The sequence below is a fragment of the Crocuta crocuta genome, unplaced genomic scaffold (genome assembly GCF_008692635.1).
Source record: "Crocuta crocuta isolate KB4526 unplaced genomic scaffold, BGI_CrCroc_1.0 scaffold187, whole genome shotgun sequence".
NCBI classification, from domain to species: domain Eukaryota; kingdom Metazoa; phylum Chordata; class Mammalia; order Carnivora; family Hyaenidae; genus Crocuta; species Crocuta crocuta.
The window spans coordinates 2,122,265-2,145,804 of record NW_027532196.1 but is presented as its reverse complement, the minus strand read 5'-3'; the positions used below and the strand labels follow the sequence as shown (position 1 = coordinate 2,145,804).

At 36.3% G+C, this 23,540-nt stretch overlaps 1 protein-coding gene across 6 annotated transcripts in view; it reads right to left on the bottom strand.

Annotated features, from left to right (window-relative positions):
* Positions 1-23,540, bottom strand: part of TASP1 (taspase 1) — a 273,452-nt gene that overhangs the window by 138,250 nt on the left and 111,662 nt on the right. The window lies entirely within an intron of this gene.

Below are 23,540 nucleotides of genomic sequence, written 5' to 3'. Positions count from 1 at the left end.
TTGTTTACCCATTCATCTGTCAGTGGATGTTTGGGCCAAATGTGTTCTTAATCTATATAGAGAGCTATTTGCTGAGGAAGAAAACGGGTCTGAAAACTCTACACTGAAAGAAGATAACTTCTACTTACTTCCTTCAACTCAAACATAAAACTGCATTGAGTCAAATATAATTTCTGGTAAGTTCATGTAGGTTTATCTATCAGGTATCATTTGCAGCCATACTTGAAAAATATCATTTGGTCTGAGCACACTTATTTTCACTGAGTTATTCTGGAAAAGCCATGATATATTTAATTGCTACCAAAAACCAAATTTATTTGAATAAATGAGTCATTTTAATTAAAATAAATCCTTTATAATGCCTGAAAAATGGAGTCTTAGATATTTAACAGCACTTTTTATCCATGTAAAAAGTGACCACTTCCCTAAGTCATAAGACCACTTTAGGGAGGCGATCTTTAGAATGCCTGTTTGTGGGTTTGTTTAGAATCTAGAAAAAGTTATCAAAACTCTGAGGAAACTAGAAGAGTAAATAGAGCATCTTTATTTTTCCCTCATCTACAAGTGCCCAATAACGCCATCATTTTTCTAGTAAACACATTGACCATACATTACAAAAGAGTTTCTGTATCTTTACTAAAGCAGGAACCGGAGAGTTCTCAAGTCAGGCAGCAGAGTCTTGTTTATTAGAGAGCACCTTGTGCATTCTATTTATTCATACTCTCTGTCTCTGGCTCTGTCTGTCTCTGTCTGTCTCTCTCTCTCTCTCTCTCTCTCTCACACACACACACACACACACACACACACACACACACACACACACACCTACTTAAGGCCTAAGGTCCTGTACAGTAGGAATTACTATTTTCTATTCTATAGTCAGACTCATGTTTAAATCCAGCCGAGTAACTTTGAACTCCTTATTTAAGCCTCAGTTTCTTCAGCTGTAAAATGAAAAATGTGAGCAGCAACTACTTCTTGGAGCTCTTGTGAGGACAAAATGAAATAATGCACATAAAACATTTAGCATGGGGTTGGGCCCTTAGTAAGCACTTAATACCTACTACAATGGAGGTAATAATTGTAAGGAAAACCATTTTCTGTCACTGTCTTTCCTCAACCTAGTCCCTGTATTTCTCTTCTATTATGACAAAGTGATTCTCAGCTGGTCTGACAATCACTGAGGGCCTAGAATACAGTTGAAAAGGAGTTTAGCCTTTGATTTGCAATTCTAAAGGCTACTGCTTCAAAGCAAGCTGGGCCTTCACATAGAGTCCAAATGATCACCTGAGTAAACAGTTCATTATCAAAACAAATAATATGGAAAAAAATCTCAGTCTGGCTGAAAACATTTTAACTGGTTATCCAGGAATCATGGGTTATGCATGATTTTTGTTCATTACTTACTCTATTTTCCCTAATTCCTATAATAAATACCCATTTTTTTTCAACGGGTTTTATTGCCTGACTTCAGTATTACACTCCTGCATTCACAATACGTTCTTTAAAGGCAAGAGAGTAAAGACCAAGGCAGAGACTCCCATAATGGGATTTGGTCCCATGCACTTTACTTCCCGATACCTGAGTTCATAAGTTGGTAAGGAAGACTGTGAACTAATGCTACAGGTGTTTTATTCATTTTAACTTCATCACACATTTAGTATTTTCACCTCGGCTCTAGTGATAGATGCAGCCTTCTATCTTAAACTAAGATAATTTAAAATATGCAAACATAATAGTCCCCCAAAATCATACTGTCAAATCATGTTTTAGTCCTAAAAGGTTAAATAACAAACTGAAAAGTGTTTGTGCTAAGTATAGAGAAACAAAAATTTACCGACTCTTGGGTAACACTTAAGATATATCTTTAACATTTCAAGACGATTTTTCATCTTTTTTATCTTTGTCTCAAATTAATGGTGGCAGCAGTGGTAGCATGAGCCAAATTATTACAAAATGAAAATTAAAAGGACCTTATGGGTCAAACTTTTGATTTGGTTTTCAAATGTAGGGTTTTAATGTAACGTTTAAATGTAGAAGATTATGATAATTCTTCCACAGGAAGAGATTAGGATTTTAAAGAGTAACTCCTAATGTCATAGATCTTTCTCCTCTTTGGGAAACTTAATTTCTTCTAAACCACTCTAGCCTCAGTTCTAATACAAAGAGCCCCCAGAGGGAGAAAGTGAAGTTGCATTCACAGGAGAGACATAACCCACATTCCCAGGCAGCCTGCGTACACGAGAACAGGATCAGCAGCAACAAAAGCTCACATTCAAGTACCACTGGCACACCACACATCTCCAAGGATTACTGATGATTGTGAAGTATTTATGTCATCTTATAAATGCTGCCATTCACTCTCACTGGGGCTAGTGGGCATCTGAAAAATCTTTCAACACATCCCCTGTTAGAAGTCCACAGGGACAGATAAGTAATGAGGAAAGGCCTTTCCAAATTTAAAAGGAAACATTTGGTACTTCAGTTTCCAGTATTGCAACATCTCTTTTTCAACAAAGGAATTTATTACACAGTACGTCACCTTTTCCCTTTCAGACGATTTACTGCCAATTTTGGAGTTGGGTTACTTCTGGTTTTCAAGCCTGTCTTGTGAAATTAAAGAGAGAACTGCCTTAAAAGTGATAGAACACACATGATTTCAGTCTTCACAGTGTCCCTATGGTTATCAAACCTGGAACCTATTACATACAAGAAGAAAACATAAAGAGCTTTATAAAGAGATGGAATAAGTAGTGAAGATGTCTAATCCAGTCAAGTCTAAAGGTTATATTCACCAACACACGCTTACTGTTTCCTCAATATTTAGCTCTCTCTAATCCATAATCCACCACCACACTTTAGATATTTATAGTAATCTATCAAAAACAACTCAGGATTTCTTGATTTTTTTTGATCAATAATAAATAATGAAAAGAAACCAATTTTATAATTAGCTCCTAAAGATCTCATCTCTTACAAAGTAGGATGTGATTAATATGTGCTTTAGCACTTCCTAATTATTTAGAGTATAGAAAAATATATTACAACAGTTACAACTAAACATGGGAAAATATCTCATCTACAACACAGTGTTAGGCAAATGCTATACATACTAAATGCTTGATAATTACTAGTTATTCCCACTATTATCAATTTTATTGAGACGATATAACCAAACCACAAAAGATTCAAATGTCTGAAGAGGTAGCTACATAAATGAAGAGTTCCAGTTTTGTGATTATAAATACTTTCAGAAACTAAAAAACAAATAAAAAAGCTCCAACAAAAATTAGTAGTGAACAGCCATTATCCAATTTGCCATGTCAGAAAGAGTCTGTGGTTAACAACACAGAAGCACCCATCGCCTAAGCTTGAGCCACTCCTTTCTGTTGGCCTCTCTTTGTCAAAGTCACATCTCAACGTGGGGACTGTACTACATATCCATTCTGAATGTAAATAAAAATAATAAAATAGTACCTTGCTTTCTGATCTAACTATTCTAGATTTAGTTATCTAAATTACAATACTCTAGGGTACCTGGCTGGCTCAATTGGAAGCATCTGACTCTTGATTTTGGTTCTGGTCATGAGACTGAGCCCTGCATTGGAGGGCCATTGTGGAGCCTACTTAAGATTCTCTCTCCCTTTCTCTCACCACTGTAGAAATCATGTCATACGAAAAAGGAGATATGAAGAAAATTCAAAACCCTCAGAAATCTAAGTCGATGGTCAAGATCAAAGTAATAATTATTTGCAGATAAACAGCACAACAAATTTTGATACCAACATTTAGGACTGTAGGAAACTCCCAATTTAAACCACAACATCCTAGAAACAATCAGTAAGTAAGCCCCAAAGAAATAATATTAAAGATGGAAATTTCATTTTGTATCAAGGCCACAGTGTGCATTTTATGAGGCAAAGAAGCCAAAACACAGTTATAAATATGTATAATAATGTAGATGTAATGTAAAATAAATATTTCAATATACATATTGATTATATATATTTATGAACCCCACAAACAGAAAGAACATAACCAAGACAGTTATACTATATCATAAATTTAACCTATAACTACCAAGCCAGCCATATATGTTAAACATTTAATTAATAATTTTCTTAATGACAAAATTTAGAAGTGACTTAGGGGGGTGATTTGAATGGCCACAGCCTCTTTAAAAACTGAAAAAGGAAGCCTGAGTTGATGTTATTTCTCAATAAATTCCTCTGTACAAAAGAGAGGCAATATAAATCATTTAATCAGTTTTAAAGCTGTTATTCAGGGTTTAAAACCAATGTTCAGTATTTAGAGCCCTCATGAAGTACAATGGGGAAAAAGTTTTAAATCTGCTCACGTCACTGCTTATCCCTTTCTCTAGTCAACACAGTGTCAATGGTGGTTCTGAGATTGGAGAAAGACACAAAAGGTCTGAAGGTGAAAAGGGAAAATGGTACTCCTATTCATTTGTCTAGATCAGAGTAGAATTTAAGGAATAACAGTAAAAAAATGGTCCTAAAGCTATCTTATCACCCACTAACAAAAATCACAGAAGTAGATAGAAGAAGGAAAATGCAAAACAGGTAGGACACCTCAAGTAAAGCATGTAGTAAAAGCAAATAGAGAATATAAAATTTAGCACCTGTCAAGATTTTCATTTGATATCATTAAGAAATAATGCTAAAGAAGAAAATATATCCATCTGTATTACACTTAAACATTTAATTTAGCCAAGAAATTTATTTGCAATTTTATTCAAAAGTTGCCTAAGACTCTGCTTCCCAGGGCATGAAAGAAAAGATGTATCTTTGCCTAAAATTAAACAGTCTCAGGAAATTCAGGGTATTTTCCATGAAACCCCATGTATAGATTCCGTAGGATCCACAAACCACAAATTAAGAACCCACATGGCTCTGAATTAACTTTAAAATCTACAAGCATATGATTATAAACCAGGAAGTTAAACTTTCATTTTGATTTCTAATACAAATACCTTCTGCTGGAACCATGAATTCTATGTGACAAAGGCAACAATGACACTAACATGGAAATTGTGGTGAAAATATTAGATTATCATGTTAGAATCATACTATTTCCTATTAAAAAAGAAATAAGGATCTTTGGAAAAATGACTGGTTCTGGGCCCAGCTAAGGCAGTGTCCAAAAGGAGTCTGAGGTATCTTGTTCTACCTAAAAGCAAGGAAATTATCAAAAATAGTTATTAAAGAGAACTGAATCCAACTTAAAGGGGCTTCTATTGACAAAATATGGAACAATTTTCCACCAAAAAGAATAATGTTTCTAAACTCTTGAATATGTCAATTACAAATGAGACTGACTCAATTCTCTCCTAGATGTATTCAATGTGCTCCTTTTTAGTAGATTATCTATTTCAATATTGCCTGTGTTCCAACCATAATGTTTATCATATAATCAACGATTATAAACATATGAAAAAGCAAGAAACATGCCCTATAAACAAAGAAAAAAATAGTCAAAAGAATAGGCTACTAATGGCTCCAATGTTGGAATTATCATGAGAACCTTAAAATAACTAGAATAATTATGTTATGTAACTAGTGGAAAGGAGGGAAGTCTCAACAGAAAACATCTTCAAATATGAACCAAATAAAATAAAATAAAATAGGTATCAAAAATAAAAATGCATTCAACAGGCTTAGGAGCAAATAAGAGAGAGCAAAAGAAAAGTATCAGTGAATTTAATAATAGTCATGAGAAGCTACCCAAATTGAAACACAAAGACTAAAAATGAAACAAAGCACCATAGATCTGTAGACTACCAAATGCATATAACAGCAGACTCAGAAGTAGAAGAAAGGACAGGGTGGAAGAAATGTCTGAGTATATAATGGCTGAGAAATTTCCAAACTTGACAAGTGAAACCTGGGACTCAATAACCTGGGACACTCAGCAAGGCCTAAGAAAGATAAATACAAAGAATATCACACTTACGGATATCATAGTCAAACTGCTGAAAACCAAAGATAAAATATTAAAAACAGATTAAAAAATACATATTGCACACAAGAGGACAACTATAAAACTTCTCATCAGAAACAACTGAAGAAAAAATACAGTCAACATAGAACTCTCTGTGCAGAGAAAATATCCTTCAAAAATAAAGAGGAAATAAAATATTTCAGACAAAGACGACAGATTCATCACCAGCAAAGCTGAACTATTAAAATACTAAAAAGCATTCTTTAGGGTTGGTATTACAAATAAAATGAATCAAAAAGAGGAGCTAGTTGGATAAAAACAATTTTATTTTAAAAAGCTATTAAGTATGTGTGCATGTGCTTATTTGTGTGCAAATTTCTTTAAAAGATAACAGACCATTTAAAGTAAAAATAACAATGAAGATGATACATTGTGGGGTTTATAACATAATATGAAAATTAAAATATATGACAAGAACTCAAAGGGTAGAAAAGAAATAACGAATTTATCCTAGTAAAAGGATCTTACATTGTTTATGAAATAAAATATTATTACTACTATAAAGTAGACTATGGTAACTTGATGATACATATTGTAATCTCTACAGCAAACACACAAAAAATAATATACTGATGAAGAACAAAATATTAATAGAGGAGAAAACAATGAAGTACCAAAAAATACTCAATCCAGAGGAAAACAGGAAAAGAGAAGAACAAAGGAAGAATACAAAAGAAAAAGCAAGATGGTCAGATTTTGTCTGATCATATCAATAATTACATTAATTGTAAACGGACTAAACGTTACATGTAAAAGCCTCAGGTTATCAATCTGGATTAATTTTAAAAGGGAAGGGGCCCACTTTGTTTAGAAGAAACATAATTTCATATAAAAAGCAAGATAGGCTAAAAGTAAAATGGTGGGAAATGATATCTCAGACAGCCACTAAGCATAAGAAAGCTGGTGTGACTATCTCAATGTTAAACAAAATTAACAAAACAGAGGATTATCTAGAGATAAAAAAGGATATTTTACAATGGTAAAAGGGTTAATTTATCAAGAAGACACAATGATACTAAACGTGTATGTATCTAATAACTTCTAAATACAAAGGTGTATTTAGAATTCTTTCAAATGTCAGAGCTCCTAAATTACAAGAGGGAAAATAATAATGAATGCAATGGACTTAATACATTAAATATATAAAAATCTATAAACTGACAATTTCACATATGAACAAATAAGTAAATGTAGATTTAAAAAATAAACTCAATACAATAAAACCTCATTGAGCATCTTATGAAATTACCTGAGCATCATGTCATTACTTTGAAAACTGATGTATAAATAAAAAGACCTGAGCATCTTTTCTGCCTTTCCTGTATAAACTATATCTGTGGGTAGCCAAACAGATGATGAGGAAAAGGTTCTCTTTTAAAATAATTAGAGCCAAGTAAATGCAGGAGAAATCATAGAATTCTGAGATACAGTCACACAATGGAGTATTCTACAAATGTTAAGTTAAATGCAGTAGAGTTATAGAGCAAAGTTTGAAACATAATATTTGGTGAAAGAAGCAAGTTACAGAGAACTGTGTATCATATGAAAGCATGCTTCTATAGCTCAATAAAACCATAAAACTAAGTAATATGTTGTCTAGGATGTATACATATTAAACTTTTTTTTCAAGGCAAGAGAATGATACACAAAATTCAGGATAGTGATTCTCTCTGGAGGAGAGGCAGGGATTTGGGAAAGGATAGAAGTAGTTATTACTATTACTAATATTCATGTTAAGTTAATGATAAAAGTGCAAGGGATTTTCTTTTATTTTTAGGTTTCACAACTTACATCTATGATACATTCTTATACATATATATAATGACACAATTTAAAAATACTCAGTTCTGAGGACTGATGGATGTGGGGAGGACGGGGGAGATGGGCATGGAGGAGGGCACTTCTGGGGATGAGCACTGGGTGTTATATGGAAACTAACTTGACAATAAACTATTTGTAAAAAAATAAATAAATAAATAAATAAAACTACTCAGCTCTTAATAAGAAAAAAAGATATAATAAATCAATATCTACCAAAATCCTTAAAAATGTCCATTCCTTTTAAGTCATAAAGTATATTTTCAAATACTTGTGATAAGGAAATAGACAAGTATACAAATGCTATGTACAAGAAAATCACTGCTATTTGAACAGCAAAAAGCAAAACAAAACAAAACAAAAAACAAAACACCAGGAAACAATTCAATGATCATTCTAAAAAAACTGAAACAACCACAGAATAAAATTTTATGCAGCTATTTTAAAATAATAGAATTACTATTTAAATCATTAACTTAGGGGTTAGTAAATTCCTAAACTTTATGAGTTAGACCAGGGGTACTTAAGCTGAGCAATCCAAAACTAAGAATACCATAAAACTCTACTCGAATTGTGTGTACATTTTTGCAGGAAACAGTGTTCATGTGCTTGTTTCCAGGGACAGAATCCATAGTTTTTAGATTCTCAAAGGGAGAATGGTTACTCCAAAAAAATATAGTTACTATGGTAGCTAATCTCCAAAGATGGCCCCCAATGAATAAAGCTGTCCAGAATTCATTCCCTCCTACACTGAATCTGGATTAGCCCTTTAATAAGCAGAATGCTAGTCCTAGACCTAAGCCCTGAGGAGGCTTGACAGCTTTTACTTTCGCATTTTGAGGGTCCTGAGCTACCGTGTAAGAAGTCCAGCTACCTTGCTGGAGAAGCCACATTAAAGAGGAACAAGCTCTGATACTATATGGGAAGAAAAAGCAAGTCCAAAGCCTCCCAGCATACCAGTTGAGCATAGCCTTCTGGTTGTCCCCACAAGGCACCAGCCATGTGATAAAACTATCATGGATATTTAGTTAAGCCACCACCTGAATGCAAACACATGAGAATGCCCAAGCATAACTGGCAAAAGAACTGTCCATTTGAGATCCACCCAACACACATAATCGTAAGAAATAAGAAAAGGGTTGTTCTTCTAAACCACAAAGATTGGGGGTGGCTTGTTAAACAGCAATAGATAACCAAATAGTTACAGATGGCTCCTTTAGACTGAGTAACTTCACTTAATTAAGCACCTAATGTGTTACATTATATTGGCTAAAACAAAAATCAGAAGCTTTCATCAGAGGATATAACATCATTCCTCAGTCTCCATGTAATCCCTGTGTGTGTGCATGCGCGCACACACACATGCACACACACAATAATGCCATTTATATAACAGTTTCATTAAGCAAAAACAACTTTATTCACTTCGATTTCATGTACTTTATTTGCATAGGTCCTTTTATTACACATAAATGAAATACAGATCAAGCATCTAACTTCACCCTTATATTAAGAGATGAAAAGGAGTAAGACCCTCAAATGACCCTTCATTTTAAATATTACAGTGGTTACTTATGTAAATCACTTTCATTTTAAATATTACAGTGGTTACTTATGTAAATCACCCTCTAGACTTAAAAAAAAGTAGAATGTGGTTAAGGGAACACGTGTTTAAAAGGTGTTTTATAATGCTAATAAAATAGTATTGTATTATGTCATATTAGGACAATTACTATGCTTACTGACTAGAAATACTTTCTCTTTATTAATTTACACAATAATCCTGTGAATGATACTTGAGAGGAAAACAAATTCAAACAGAACCAGGAATTCTGCCCCAGAACCAAGAAGCAAAGCAGAACATAAACAATGTGAAAAAGGCCAGATCCCATTTCATCTATTCAATTTGAGTGAAATGAAGATATAAACAAACTTTGTGGTGGTGTGTTTTTTTTAATCTACTGCATTTGATTTTTCAAAACAAAAACATCCATTTTCCACAGCCAACTCTGTGTTAGCCAAAAATAACGGCAAAAGGCATGGCTTTGGTAAGGACAGACTTAAATGGGAACTATATATTTTTAACTCTTTATATACGTGACCTATAACATTTTAAGTAGAATAGCTGATTAAATTTCAATTTAATTCCTCTTCTTTTTCATATTTCTCTACTGTCATTGAGTCAAGATTCTTTAGATTCTTTAGGCACTCAGGCACTATTTGACCTTGCTGAACCTCAGATTTCTCATTTGAAAATGAGAATCGTTATGTAAAAAGTACTTAGCATAGTGCCTGCCCACAGCAAATGCTTAACAAATGATAGTTGTAGTTATCATCCTTATTACTGATCACAAAATGATGGCAAGTGCCAAATTTAATAGGATACTTGTGGTTATCTGCACACTTACTTCTTTCTCTTTTCCTAACAGAATCCTAATTTTGTTCTGCTTTCTACTCCCCCCAACCCACAGTCACATATGTGATTCACAGGCATACCAGCCCATGATAGGCTTATGGGTAATTCCCTTTCATCAATGATTAGCTCGGGAATGGACATGTGACCCAAGATTAGCCAATCACCAAAATGTAAGGAGAAGTCTGGGAAGTTTCTGAGGAAAATGTTTCTCAATCCTAGAAAAGAGTTACCTCCCAAAAAATAATGTTGTTTTTTTTCTCTAGAGATTTTTGTGTGATGAGTTTTTCTGGCAATGCAGTACCCTTTCTGCCATCAGCCTTGGGAAGAGGCCACAATGATGATGACAGAAGAAAACTAGGTCCTTGATATCATCAGTAGAGTTCCTGAAGCAACTAACCCTGGGGTCCACCTATGTCTGAACTTCCTCCTATGCAACATCATACCATTCCTTATTGTTGAAACCTGTTCAGGTTGTGAGTTTTGTAACCTGCAGCCCAAAGCATTCTAATTACTACAGTAATGGAAAGATATTAAAAAGTGTAATAGATTTTATCACAACTAAACTACATAACACTTCTCTTCAAAAGAACAGAGCCTCTATCATGGATGTGTAAAAAGCTCTTCAGTAAGCAGGAGCACTAGCTGTGGTTTACCTATGTGACAAAAAGTCAGTCATTGTGCCAATCAGACTGTATGACAGTGCTTCAGCACAGGCAAAGGGTCACTGAATTCAGTTCAAGAAAGATTTTTTTTTTTAACTGTATCTTTGAGCCACCAGCTTCTTCTACAAGGAGCTCCCAGGCTGTGTAATGGGGAACAATCATACAAGTCACAGAAATGCTACCTCTTGGCCCCTCTGACCATGGAGGGAGTAAATCTGTAGGACTGAATGAGAGAAGGGGGTGGGGGAGAGGGAAGAAGGGAAGCTGAAGAAAAGAGAAGAAAGACATTGGAGCTCAAACCTGAAAGATGAACCATATGGACTTCACCATATGGATAAGGAGGGAAGGGATTCTAAACAGGAGCCAAAAGAGAAACACACACACCTTCCTCAAGCAACTGTGTGCTAAGCTGTTTATGTTGCAATGATAACAATAAAGAAATGAAGTAAATGACGACAGCTAGGACTTCACAGTAAGAGTTTATTGTGTAGATCATCATAAAAACTTACTTGTACAATTCACATAGTGAGTTGCTAAGAACTACCCATGAACTTGAAGACATGGGCAGGGCTTATGCAAAAGTTGTTCTGAGGAAAGCCCAGGGCTGTACACCAACCCAAGTCTGTACTCAGATACAAATAATTCTGATGCGAAAAGCTACAAAGAAAGAATTGTTGCTGAGATGTGAAGGAAAGTCAAAGCAGATAAGACAAATCAGACAAATAAAGATCTATATACAACAAAGTATGAAAAATATTTCAGTTAAAAATATTATATTTCTCTATTCCACTAAATTTACTTTGGCATAAATATGAAAGTTTAACAAGTAAAGCAGAAGCAAATCAAAACTTTTTTTTAATGTTTATTTTTGAGAGACAGAACGTGAGTGGGGAAGGGACAGAGACGGGAGACACAGATCCCGAAGCAGGCTCCAGGCTCTGAGCTGTCAGCACAGAACCCAACATAGGGCTCAAACCCACAAACTGAGAGATTACGACTTGAGCTGAAGTCAGATGCTTAACTAACTGAGCCAGGCACCCTTTTTCTTTTCTTTTTTTTTTTTTTTTAAATCTAAACTTTTAAGGATAAGGAAGAACTGAGATGAAACAAATGTTAGTAAATCTTCCATCTGTATTGTCCTCTGACATGAATTTTACTACCTATCTTAGCTACATAGGGCAAATATTCATATTTCTGAGAACACACCACCACATCATCATAGCAGAATCCAAGCAGAATATTATTATTCTATCACCAACATTAGCAAATAACGACTAATATGACAGATTACAACACATAATTTACCAGGTTATTATAAAGAACCAGGATAATATTCTCTTGCAGAGCTAGAATAGAGAGAAAGAGAAGGAAGAAACAGAACTCCTCAGCATTCCAAAACACCCTCACAACACTGAGTTCCAACCAACAGGAGATACAATGGTACAAAGTAATAATCTCAATGATAATTAACATATCTGTATGTCTCTCCTCCATAAAGAAAGATGTACTCATCCTGGCACAGGTGGACATACTCTTCCAACATGCTCTCTCCATTACAATTCAAACCCAAGTCTGATTCCCAAACCCATGCTACCCTGCGCTCCAACTGCCTCCAGCATGCACCTAATCTTACATTCAATGTGGACACATGTAGACCTACAATACCACTGTAGAAATTTAATAAAGTCTCTAATTCTTCAATATCTAACTCAGATTTTTAAAAATGTCTATCCATCTTTTCTACTAGCCAAAGGACAAATACAACCTATCAGCACCTTTTCTCCACTTCTGTTTGCAACAAGGACCTCAGCTAGGGCAAGGCGCATCCTAGAAGAGTCTGAAAACATAAACATCATTTCTGCCAGCACAATAATCCTGTCTCAGTAGTCCCTTATCAATGGTGGCCCATAAGTTAACTTGTTTCACTGTTAATGCTCTCAGGGATACCTAGGGTCCAGGATATATACTAGATCTCTTTATCCTTTGAAATACCAAAACACATTGTGGGAAGAGATTGGGAAATTGTATGGGATAAGTGCTAGAGGCAAGGCCCAGTTAGGGGACAGCACTACTATACTGCCTACTGAAATGTTGTCTTACCACTTAAAGTATATCTATGGACTAGCAGCCCTGGCATCTTGTGAAAAAAGCAGAGTCCCAGGCCCACTGGATTTTATGCATTTTAACAGGTGGCTCAGACATGCTAAAGTGTGAAAAAAGTAGGTGTTTTTTAAAAATAGCTTGAGAAACTGTTTCTGAAAATATATCATCAAGATTATTATCCTAAACAATTCTCAGAAATAGGAAGTCTAAACCAAGGTTTGTGTCTATAGAACCACATCCCTTATGCTGAAAATGTCCAGGGAAACCTTAAGAGGAACCAAAGACCCATATTTCAAGCATCTGAGAGCCAAAGCCCGAATTCCCTGGGCATCGTTTTTTTCCTAACAACTTGCCAACATCAGACATACTATGTACCTTCAGAAAGTGATGAGTTATACCATGTACAACTTTCATAGCAACAAATTATCAATTTACAAAACTCAAAGTCAACATATTGTGCCTCATAGTCGTTTAAGCTGGCAAGACTTTAAAGTACACACAAATCTGAAGTAATGCGTTGGAAATATTTGATTTATGTTAAACAGCGCTCTGGAATTTAAACATTCATATGCTCAACCAAACGCTATTCCTGCCCAATCGGTTCACTGATCAGCTTACATATATCGTTCCAACATATACTGCCCAGCTACATTTAATATTTAAAAATTTTAAAGACCTTTTTGTGTGTTTTTTAAATAAATCTTATTTCAAGTAAATTTCCTGAGCTAAAAAGAACCACCACCACCACAACAAAATAATACCAAAAATGGCTCTGTGCTATAAAAGGCACTGCTTGTATCGAGTGAACACTGCCTCTAACAAGAACCTTCTACAGAGGGAGCTAAGATGGCAAAGCCACGAAGGCCTTCAGTCCAGTAAGGAGCACGAAGCAGCGTGTCAGAAAGAAATTGTTTTTCTGCTCCTTTTGATGGGTTATGCTTTCAAGTCAGGAAATTAGAAACAGGTGTGCCAGAGGGCACACACATCCTCGCTCCACACTGAAAAACACGCGTTTTCAATTTTCAAACATGAAAGGGACTCCTGTTGAATGAAAGAAGAAATGAAAATCCAGCTCTGTTTCTGCGAACCATATGAAGGGAGCTTAGAAAGTCTTTGACAAGTTGCTCGACTTACTCCCTCTCCAACTGACAGCAGGTAGTAGTCGACAATAGGAAGGAAAAGGCATTCTTTCAAGTGAGAACAATCAAAGGGAGAATTACATTAAGGATCACAGCACTGGCATTTTAACCCATCACTTGATCTTATGCTTCTGTTTCTACCATTTCTTCACCTTCTGTTTTAAAATTAGAAGTCTGTTCTTTCAAAAACAACAACAAAGCAATGCAAAATAAGAATCTGGCAAAAAACGAAATATGAGAAAGTACAAACATCAAAAAGAACATCTTAGGGCCCACTTGATCCAATATAACCCAACTCTATAATCTCTTCCAAAGAAAACTCTACTATTCTTCGCCATGTCCTGAGCTCTTCTAGGGTCCTAGAGACATTTTAGTGAGTTTATGAGGTAGTGCTAACCTTAAAGTCAACTGTTTTGGGTAAAAAATGAGAGGTAGAGGGCATGGCAGGAAGAAAGATGTACTAAGGGCAGCAGCAAGGGCCAACTCATCAGGTGCCCTGCGGGCCTGCAAGTGACCTCTGGGAGGCACTTAGTGAGAGCACATTCCTTAGGTGAATGGATGCAGCAGAACCAGAGCCAGGGCTAACAAGCCTTTAGTATAGCCTATATTTCAACATATTTCTTTTTTTTTTCTTTATGTCTATTTTATTTTTAGGAGAGAGACAGAGAGACAGACAGAGTGCAAGGGGGGGGGGGGGCAGAGAGAGAGGGAGACTCAGAAGCAGGCTCCAGGCTCTAAGCTGTCAGCACAGAGCCCAACACAGAGGTTGAACTCCTGAACTGCGAGATCATGACCAGATCCAAAGTCAGACACTTAACAGACTGAGCCACCCAGGCGCCCCTCAACATATTTCTATACTGGCAATAGGAATCTTCCCTATATGATGAAGTAAGGCCAGAGATTTCATGCCCTTTTAGGACAGAAAATGTCTTTACTTCTCTTTTACCATATCCAGACTTAAGCACAGAATAAAAGCCTCTAAAATAGGTATTGTTTTATAGCATGAGAGCAATTACAAGTCATATAACAGTAAAATACCTGAACTCATATATGCATGAAAAGACATCCTTCATATCCCTTAAAATTATGTTTTGAAGAATGTTAAATGACACATTGTTCATTATACAATATAAAACAAAGCATAACACAAACTGAACAGTATTGCCGTTTTTGTTTTATCTACCGAAAATCTCCCCAAAATATGAATATTGACTACCACAGGATGGCAAAATTATCAGTTTCATTTTCCAAGCTCTTTTCAATAAGCATGTGTTATTTTACAATTAGGAAAAAAATCCATTCATTTAAAACCTCTAAGATGCATGATAACCAAAGCTATCACAGTGAACTGGTTTCCTAGAAAATGACCTAGCATAAATCAGAATTGTACTTAATTTTGAAACATCAGTGACTTTACTCATGTAAAAAGTAGGAAATAACATATTAATAGTTCATCAGATATGAAGTGACATAATTAAAATAAGCAGCAGTCTCAGAATAGAATTCCCATCCCAAATAATTACCTTATTTCTTAGAAATGTACTGGTAGTTTAAATACTCTGTTATCTATAAATGAACAATATTTCTTCCCCACCCCCACTAACTAAACAGTCCAAAGAGTCAAGTGCTTTTAAGATGATGTTTACAAATGTTAGGGTTTTATCTAGGCTCACATCTAGAAGTCATAATTCACAAAAAGATTTCTCATGGCATGATTCCCAACCCAACCCTACATATTATATACCAAATTATTTCAGCTTAAGTAGCTGCTCATTACCCTGAGCCCCCTAAGAATTTTGTTGAGTATAACAAGATTATGCAACAGGAACAGCACTGCCTAATAAGGCAGATAAACGAACCAGAGTAGGCCACAGAGTCTGGAATCCAACTCAGTAGTAGAACTAACAGCAATGTATTTAACTTGCTGACCAGTTATGCCTCTCATTGTCTGAATCACTGCCAATCATTCCAGAACAATCTTAGAGATAAAAGATCTATCTTTATCTATCAAAGGTATGAGCAACTCCCTTCTCAAAAAGATCCCCACTTCATACAAAAGAAAATGTAGGGGCACCTGGGTGGCTCAGTCGGTTAAGCGCCGACTTTGGCTCAGGTCATGATCTCACGGTTCGTGGGTTCGAGCCCCACGTCGGGCTCTGTGCTGACGCTCAGAACCTGGAGCCTGTTTCAGATTGTGTGTCTCCCTCTCTCTCTGACCCTCCCCTGCTCACACTGTCTCTCTCTCTCTCAAAAATAAATAAAACATTTTTTAAAAAATGTAAATACTATGTCGAGGCCATCTAGAGACCCCAAATTATGCTCTACACACCCTGCACTCACCCCTGTATTTAGGCAGCCTCCATTGTCACCAAAATAACTACCCAATACACCCGTTACCTACCTCTCAGCCCTGAATCATCTGGGCTTTTGACCTAGCTCATTTCACCTGTTATGGATTGAATTTTTGTGTCCCCCCACAAACTCATATGTTAAAGCCCTTATCTCCTATGTGATGGTATTTGGGGAGAGGTAATTAAGATTAGATGAAGTCATGAGGATGGGACAACTCATGACAGGAATAGTGTCCTTATAAAAAGGGGAAGAGAAACCAGAGCTAGCTTGCAAGCTCTTGCTCAGGAGCACTTAATCTCTTTCTCTCCCTCTCTCACTCCCTCCCTCCCTGCCTCCATCTGCCATAGGAAGGCACAGCAAAAAAGTCAGCTATCTACAAGCTAGAAAGAGTGCCCCCACCAGGAACCCAATCAACTGGTACCATGATCTTGGACTTCCCAGCCTCTAGAACTATGAGAAATAAATGTCTGTGGTTTAAACCACATAGTCTATGGTATTTTGTTACAGTATCCCAGGCTAAGACACCACCCCCATGTATTTATTTGTTCATATTCATTCACATAAATTCATTCAACAAACATCCTAAGAGGCTCTATCTGATAAGCACCGTTCACACATCAGTGAAGAAAATAGATGAATATCCTAAAACTTCATGGATTTACATAGTAAAGCAGGGTGGAAAATAAAGATAAAATAAATAGATGAAAGATATAAAATTAGATAATAATATATACTATGAGAAAAAAAATGTGGGAGGAGAATAGGGAATGTTGCCTGAGAAGATTTTCATGTTTAAATAGGGTGGTCAGAGAGCTCAGTAAGAAGGTGAACCATCTGAATAAAGAGGTGATGAAGTAGGAGGCAGAAGCTTAAGCTACTGAAGGTAGAGAACTAACAAGAAAGGAGGCAAAGTTCTGAAGATAGAAGTGTGCCTGGCATGTTTAAAATACTGTAAGCAGCCAATGTAGCAGGAACTGAATAAGCAAGGGAAGAAAAGCCAGAGTTGAAGTCTGAGAAGAAAGTGGGAAACACCCTATATATGGCTTCAGAGGCCCTTCATAAAGACTTCAGTTTTTCCTCTGAGTTAGATGGAAAGCAACTGGCCAGTTCCAAACAGAGGTATGACATGATTTGACAGGTTAGAACACCAACTTTTGTGCTGAGAACTGAATAAAGGGGCAAAAGAGCAAAAAACAAGGTACCAGCTAGGGGGCTACTGAAAGAATCCAGATTAGATGTGATAGCACACTGAATCTATTGGTAGCAGTCAAAGTGCTAACAAGTGTCAGACTATAAATATACTTAGAACAGTCAGAGTTTGTTGTTGGGTTGGATGTGCGAGAGGAAAGGAGTGGGGAGGGGAGGGGTGAGGATAGGAGAGGAAAAATAAAAGAAAAAAGAAAAGGGAAAAAAAGAAGTGAAAAGAAAAGAAAAGAGAAATACAACAAAAGGGATCAAAATTTTGACCTCAGCCACTAGGAGGCTGGAGTTGCCATTTGCTGTGTGGGAAGACTTCTAGAGAAGCAGGTGGCAGGCAGAGAAGGGGATGCAATATCAAGAGCTCATATTTGGACACGCTAAATTTGAAATGCCTATTGGATATATGATAGAAACTGAACAAGCAGTTGAATATATAAAAGTGTCTGGGGAGAGGCCCAGGATGGAGATAAGAATGGGGTAGTCATCAGCATATATATGGATGGTACTTGGCCATTAGACTAGATAAGAACACCAAGGGAGTGTGTACACAAAGAGAGAAGTTCAAGGACTAGGTCTCAGGGTACTCCAAAACTGTGAAGTCAGGGATTTGAGAAACATTAAAAAGGAGACTGGGAAGGAGAACCAAGAAGCGGTAACATAATTCCCAGCCTTGAGGAAGAGGGCTGGCTCAGAATCAATCACTCATAAGGGCGCCCAGGTGGCCCTGTCCATTAAGCATCGAACTCTGGATTCAGCTCAGGTCATGATCTCACCAATTTGTTAAGTTTGAGCCCCATGTTGAGCCCAGCATTGGGCTTAGGATTCTCATTCTTCTATCTCCACTCCCACCCCTGCTTTCCCTTTTGGCTTGGTCATGATCTCACAGTTTGTGAGTTTAAGCCCCATCTGTCAAGGCCCACAAGCACAGAGCCTGCTTGGCATTCTTTCCCTCTCTCTACCACTCCTCTACTCAAGCATTCTCTCTCTCAGAATAAATATATAAACTTAAAAAAAAAATCATGGCATCAGAAATACTAAAGCAAAAGCCTGGTCTCATTTTTTGCATTTTTTATCACACCAACCTTTGAACCTACTCCTGGCAAGCAATGGCCACATCCTCACCACCCTCAGGGGTCTAGAACTACCCAGAGCCAAAACCTAGAAAACCAAAGAATCTACAAAATCAGAAATCACTGGGCCACATACCAGAAACCAAGTAGCAGATATTTCTTCATGCCAAAACATTTTACGAAAGAGAAGATTGAAGCTTGTGTCAACATTTATATATTGTAATATGACTGCCACTATAGCGATAATTAGCACCTCTATCACATTACATAATTATCACTTCATTGTAGTAATTGAAATAATTAAGTTCCAGTCTCTCAGCACCTTTGATAATTATAATAATCATCATCTGCTTTAATTTTAATTTGTCCAGTAAATACTTACCAAGTGCAAGGCCCTATGCCAGGCACTCAGGAAAAACAAATATACCCACAGGTCCCTCATTTTCTCAAGAGCTTAAGTCACTGCTTAAGAAAGACTAAAATAAATTGTTATTTTCACCAAAAAAAGAAAGCTGAGGATAAAAAAAGATTTTGTTGTTTATTAATTCTAAAATATTGTTTTTCCACATTTAAAATGTTCTGAAATCAGGAGGTGTGTTTTAATTGATGGCATCCTCCTGTGGCTTCTCTCCAGGCTGCACCTGTGACATAGCTACCACTGCCTCTAGGGATAAGTAAGCTATTTCAACTGTTGACCCTTCAATTGAGTTATGTGCCATGTTGGAACTACATGTTTTGAGTTTACTTCATCTACCATGGGTTCAAAAGGAGTACAGTATGATACAGAATTGAAACAAAAAGTAATTATAAACATAGGAAGGTATGGAAACAGCAGTGGCACATGACATTGTTATCCGTGCAACAAATATTTCTTGTTGGAAGAATACCCCCAAATTCTATATTTTCTTGTAAAGCAACAATCATGTGTTAAGTGATGAGAAAGAAGTGTGCCATTGGCAGTCAGCCCCTTGCCCTGCTTAATATATGTATCTTATATTGATGTATTTTACTCTTGAATATGCCACTAAACATATAAGCAACAAAAGCAAAAATCGGTAAGCGGGACAACAACAAACTAAAAAACTTCTGTACAAGAAAAGAAATAATCAACAAAATGAAAAAGCAACCTATGGAATGGGAGAAAATACTGACAAACCATATATCTGATAAGGAGGGGTTAATAAGATTATGGAAAGAGTCTAAATGTCCGTCAGCTGATGAATGGATAAAGAGTGGTTTATATATGCAATGGAATACTACTTGGCAATGAGAAAAGAATGAAATCCTGCCATTTGCAGCAACTGGATGGAACTGGAGGGTATTATGCTAAGTGAAATAAGTCAGTCAGAGAAAGACAGATTATATGTTTTCACTCATATGTGGAACTTGAGAAACTTAATAGAAGACCACTGGGGAAGGGAAGGGGAAAAAACAGTTTTAAACAGAGAGGGAGGCAAACCATTAGAGACTCTTAAATACAAAGAACAAACTGAGGGTTGATGGAGGGAGGTGAATGAGAGGGGAAAATTGGTGATGGGGATTGAGGAGGGGCACTTGTTGGGATGACCATGGGAATCTACTCCCAGAACCAAGAGCACACTGTATACACTGTATGTTTGCTAACTTGACAATAAATTATATTTATAAATACATACATACATACATAAAATGATATGGGGTTAATATCCAAAAGACATGAAAAATTCCTACAACTCAACAGCAAAACACAAATAGCAAGATTAATACATCAGCAAAAGACTTGAATAGACATTTCTCCAAAGACATACAATTGGCCAACAGGTATATAAAATGGCCAACAGGTACACAAAAAAGATTAGTTCAACCCCACTTATCATCAAGGAAATGCAAATCAAAATCATAATGAGACATCACCTCATACCCATTAGAATGGCTAGCATGAAAAGGACAAGACATAAAGGTTGGTGAGGATGTAGAGATATTCAATCCATTGTACACTGCAGGTGGGAATGTAAAATGGTGCAGCTGCTATGGAAAACAGAATGAAGGTTCTTCAAAAAATTTAAAATAGGAGTATTATATGATCCAACAGTTCCACTTATGGGTATTTACCCAAAAGAACCGAAATTAGGATCTTCAAGAGATTTCAGCACCTCCATGTTCACTGCATCATTATTCAGAATAGCTGAGATGTGGATATAACCTAAATGTCTATCGACAGATAAATGGATAAAGAAAATGTGACATATACATAAAACGGAATATTATTCAGCCTTAAAAAAGGAAGGAAATCCTACCATATACAACATGGATAATCCTTGAAGACGTTATGCAAAGTGAAATAAGCCAGTCATAGAAGGACAGATACCGCATGATTCTACTTATATGAAGAACCTAAAATAGTCAAACTCATAGAAGTAGAGAATAGAATGGTGATTGCCAGGGGCTGGTGGAAGGGGAAAATGGGGAGTTGATATTCAAAATTCATAAAGTTTCAGTAAAGCAAGATGATAAGTTTAAGAGATCTGATGTACGATATTGTGCCTAAAGTTAAAAAAAATAGTGTATTATACCTTAAAAATGTTAAGAAAATAGATTTCATGTTAAGTGTTCTTACCACAATAAAAAAATATGAACCAACCAATATTTTTTTTAAATAATGGTGTATCTTACAAAAGGTGTGACTTCAATTCAATGAAACAGTTAAATACTGAGCCACTTCTCTGACTGAAGAAGTATGTTATGTGCCTTCCGTATGTCTACTTATTCGATACTCACAGATATTAAGGTAGATATTCTTACCTTACAAATAACCTCATGCCAGGGTCACAGGCAGTTAGTGAAAGGGACTGAACAAGAACACAGGTATCTACTTTGCTCCCTTCCTAGCTAGACAAATTTCCATGATACCAAAAGCTTAGTCAGAGTTTACACGGTCAGCTCCTGCCACACTACTCTCTCTTCCCCACTCCCCACTCACTCCTCCCCACCCCGTGATGAGAACAAGATGATGCATCACTATCCCTACGGCTAATGATCAAATCGCCTGTCTGGCCTTGGGAGAGCCCTACCCTGACTATAACTATCTTCCCTCTGCCTTTCAATTATTACCTTCCAAGAACTATAAACCTAAAATGTAGGCCAGGTCTCTAAATTTTCTGCAACAGCCTAAGACACCAGTCTTTTTTTATTTTGGCCAAACAACTCTAGAATTCTGTGCACGACACTCAACTCTGCCATGTGTTTCCATTGTCAACCTCATAACAACAACCCAGAAGAAACAAAGGTGAAGCAATCACAAAAAAGTCCCAGGGATGGAAGGAACTGGAGACTTGCTCTATTATCCTCAGGCTCTGAGGGCTGACGATGGTTAGTCCTTCAACTTCAGAACAATATAAAATGACAAATTGGGCATCCAAGTTTAAAAGCTGCACTCGATGTCATGAACTAGAAAACCAAAAGTTATCTTTAGTCATATCAAACTATCTTCAATGGATGCAAGATGAGCAAAGGAAGAAATATCCAAGGAGAAGGGGAAAAGACCTTAATTTTACAATTTTAGCTTTACCCACCCACAGCACTATACTTAATAGAATCAAATCAATGAAATGTGTTTCTATTCCAACTTCCACATCACCAATTAAAAGGAGAGAGGAGAATAATCCCAAAGACATTGAATTTCTTTTCCAAAATGACAGAAGCAGGCTTTCAGGATTTCAGCTTAGAGTAGAATCCAGGTCTCCTAACATCTTGACATGAGAGTAACATTTAATCAATGACAAACCAACTCACTGAATAACATAATGACCAAAAATAAAGTCCATACAACATATGATACTGACTAATACTTTGGGAAAATTAAAATGAAACAATGAATTATCTATTTTGGACTTCAGTTTGTTCAAATACTATAATTTTCTATCAACATAGGGCCATACTTAATTATATACACAAGCTAATTCCTAAATATCATGCATAGAGATTTTCATGTGCCACCAAAATTAAATTAAAAATTAACTCCTATTATATTATACTCATCTCTTCAAAAATCAAAGCATGAAGACCAATTTTTTGCCAATTATATTAGTATGATTAAGATTCAACATTTGTTCATGTTTGGACTTCACCTGATAGGTCAGCAGCACAAAAAACACCAGGTCACCAAGAGAAAGCACAGAGTGAAATGAACAAAAGTAAAGAGAGACCCAAACCTGGAATTGTTAGAAATGGGAAGAGTCGTGAAGTGGGCCAAGATGGTGCAGGCCAGAGGAGCAGGACAAACCAAGAGAGTTCCAGGATCTACACTACAACAAAAAGGAGAGAGTCACCTGTATCAGAGACCCCAGAGTCAAGAGTAAGCAGGAGAAGAGGGCTAAATTGGATTGGGTGGCTCATTAGTATGGTGAGACAGAAACCAGAATGGCAGGAAACTGAAGAAAGGAAGGAAGGAAGGAAAGGCAGCCATATCCATCCACTTGATAAAGCCTGAGGATACTGAGGAGAAAGGCTTAGGACTATAACTTGAAAGATAACACAGCAAAGGAGATATTATTTTGTCAACCATGCATATCATCACATTGAGGGAAAAGGCTTCAAGTACACCTGCATAATCATATGAAAACCTGGATCTAGACAACAACCATTCTGCCCATTAAACCAACCCCCAAGACATACACAGTTACACACAAACATTCACATACTCACACATACAATTTCTAAATGATAATGACTTCTAATATAGATACAAAAAGAGGACCTACATTTAATTAAAAGTATAGTT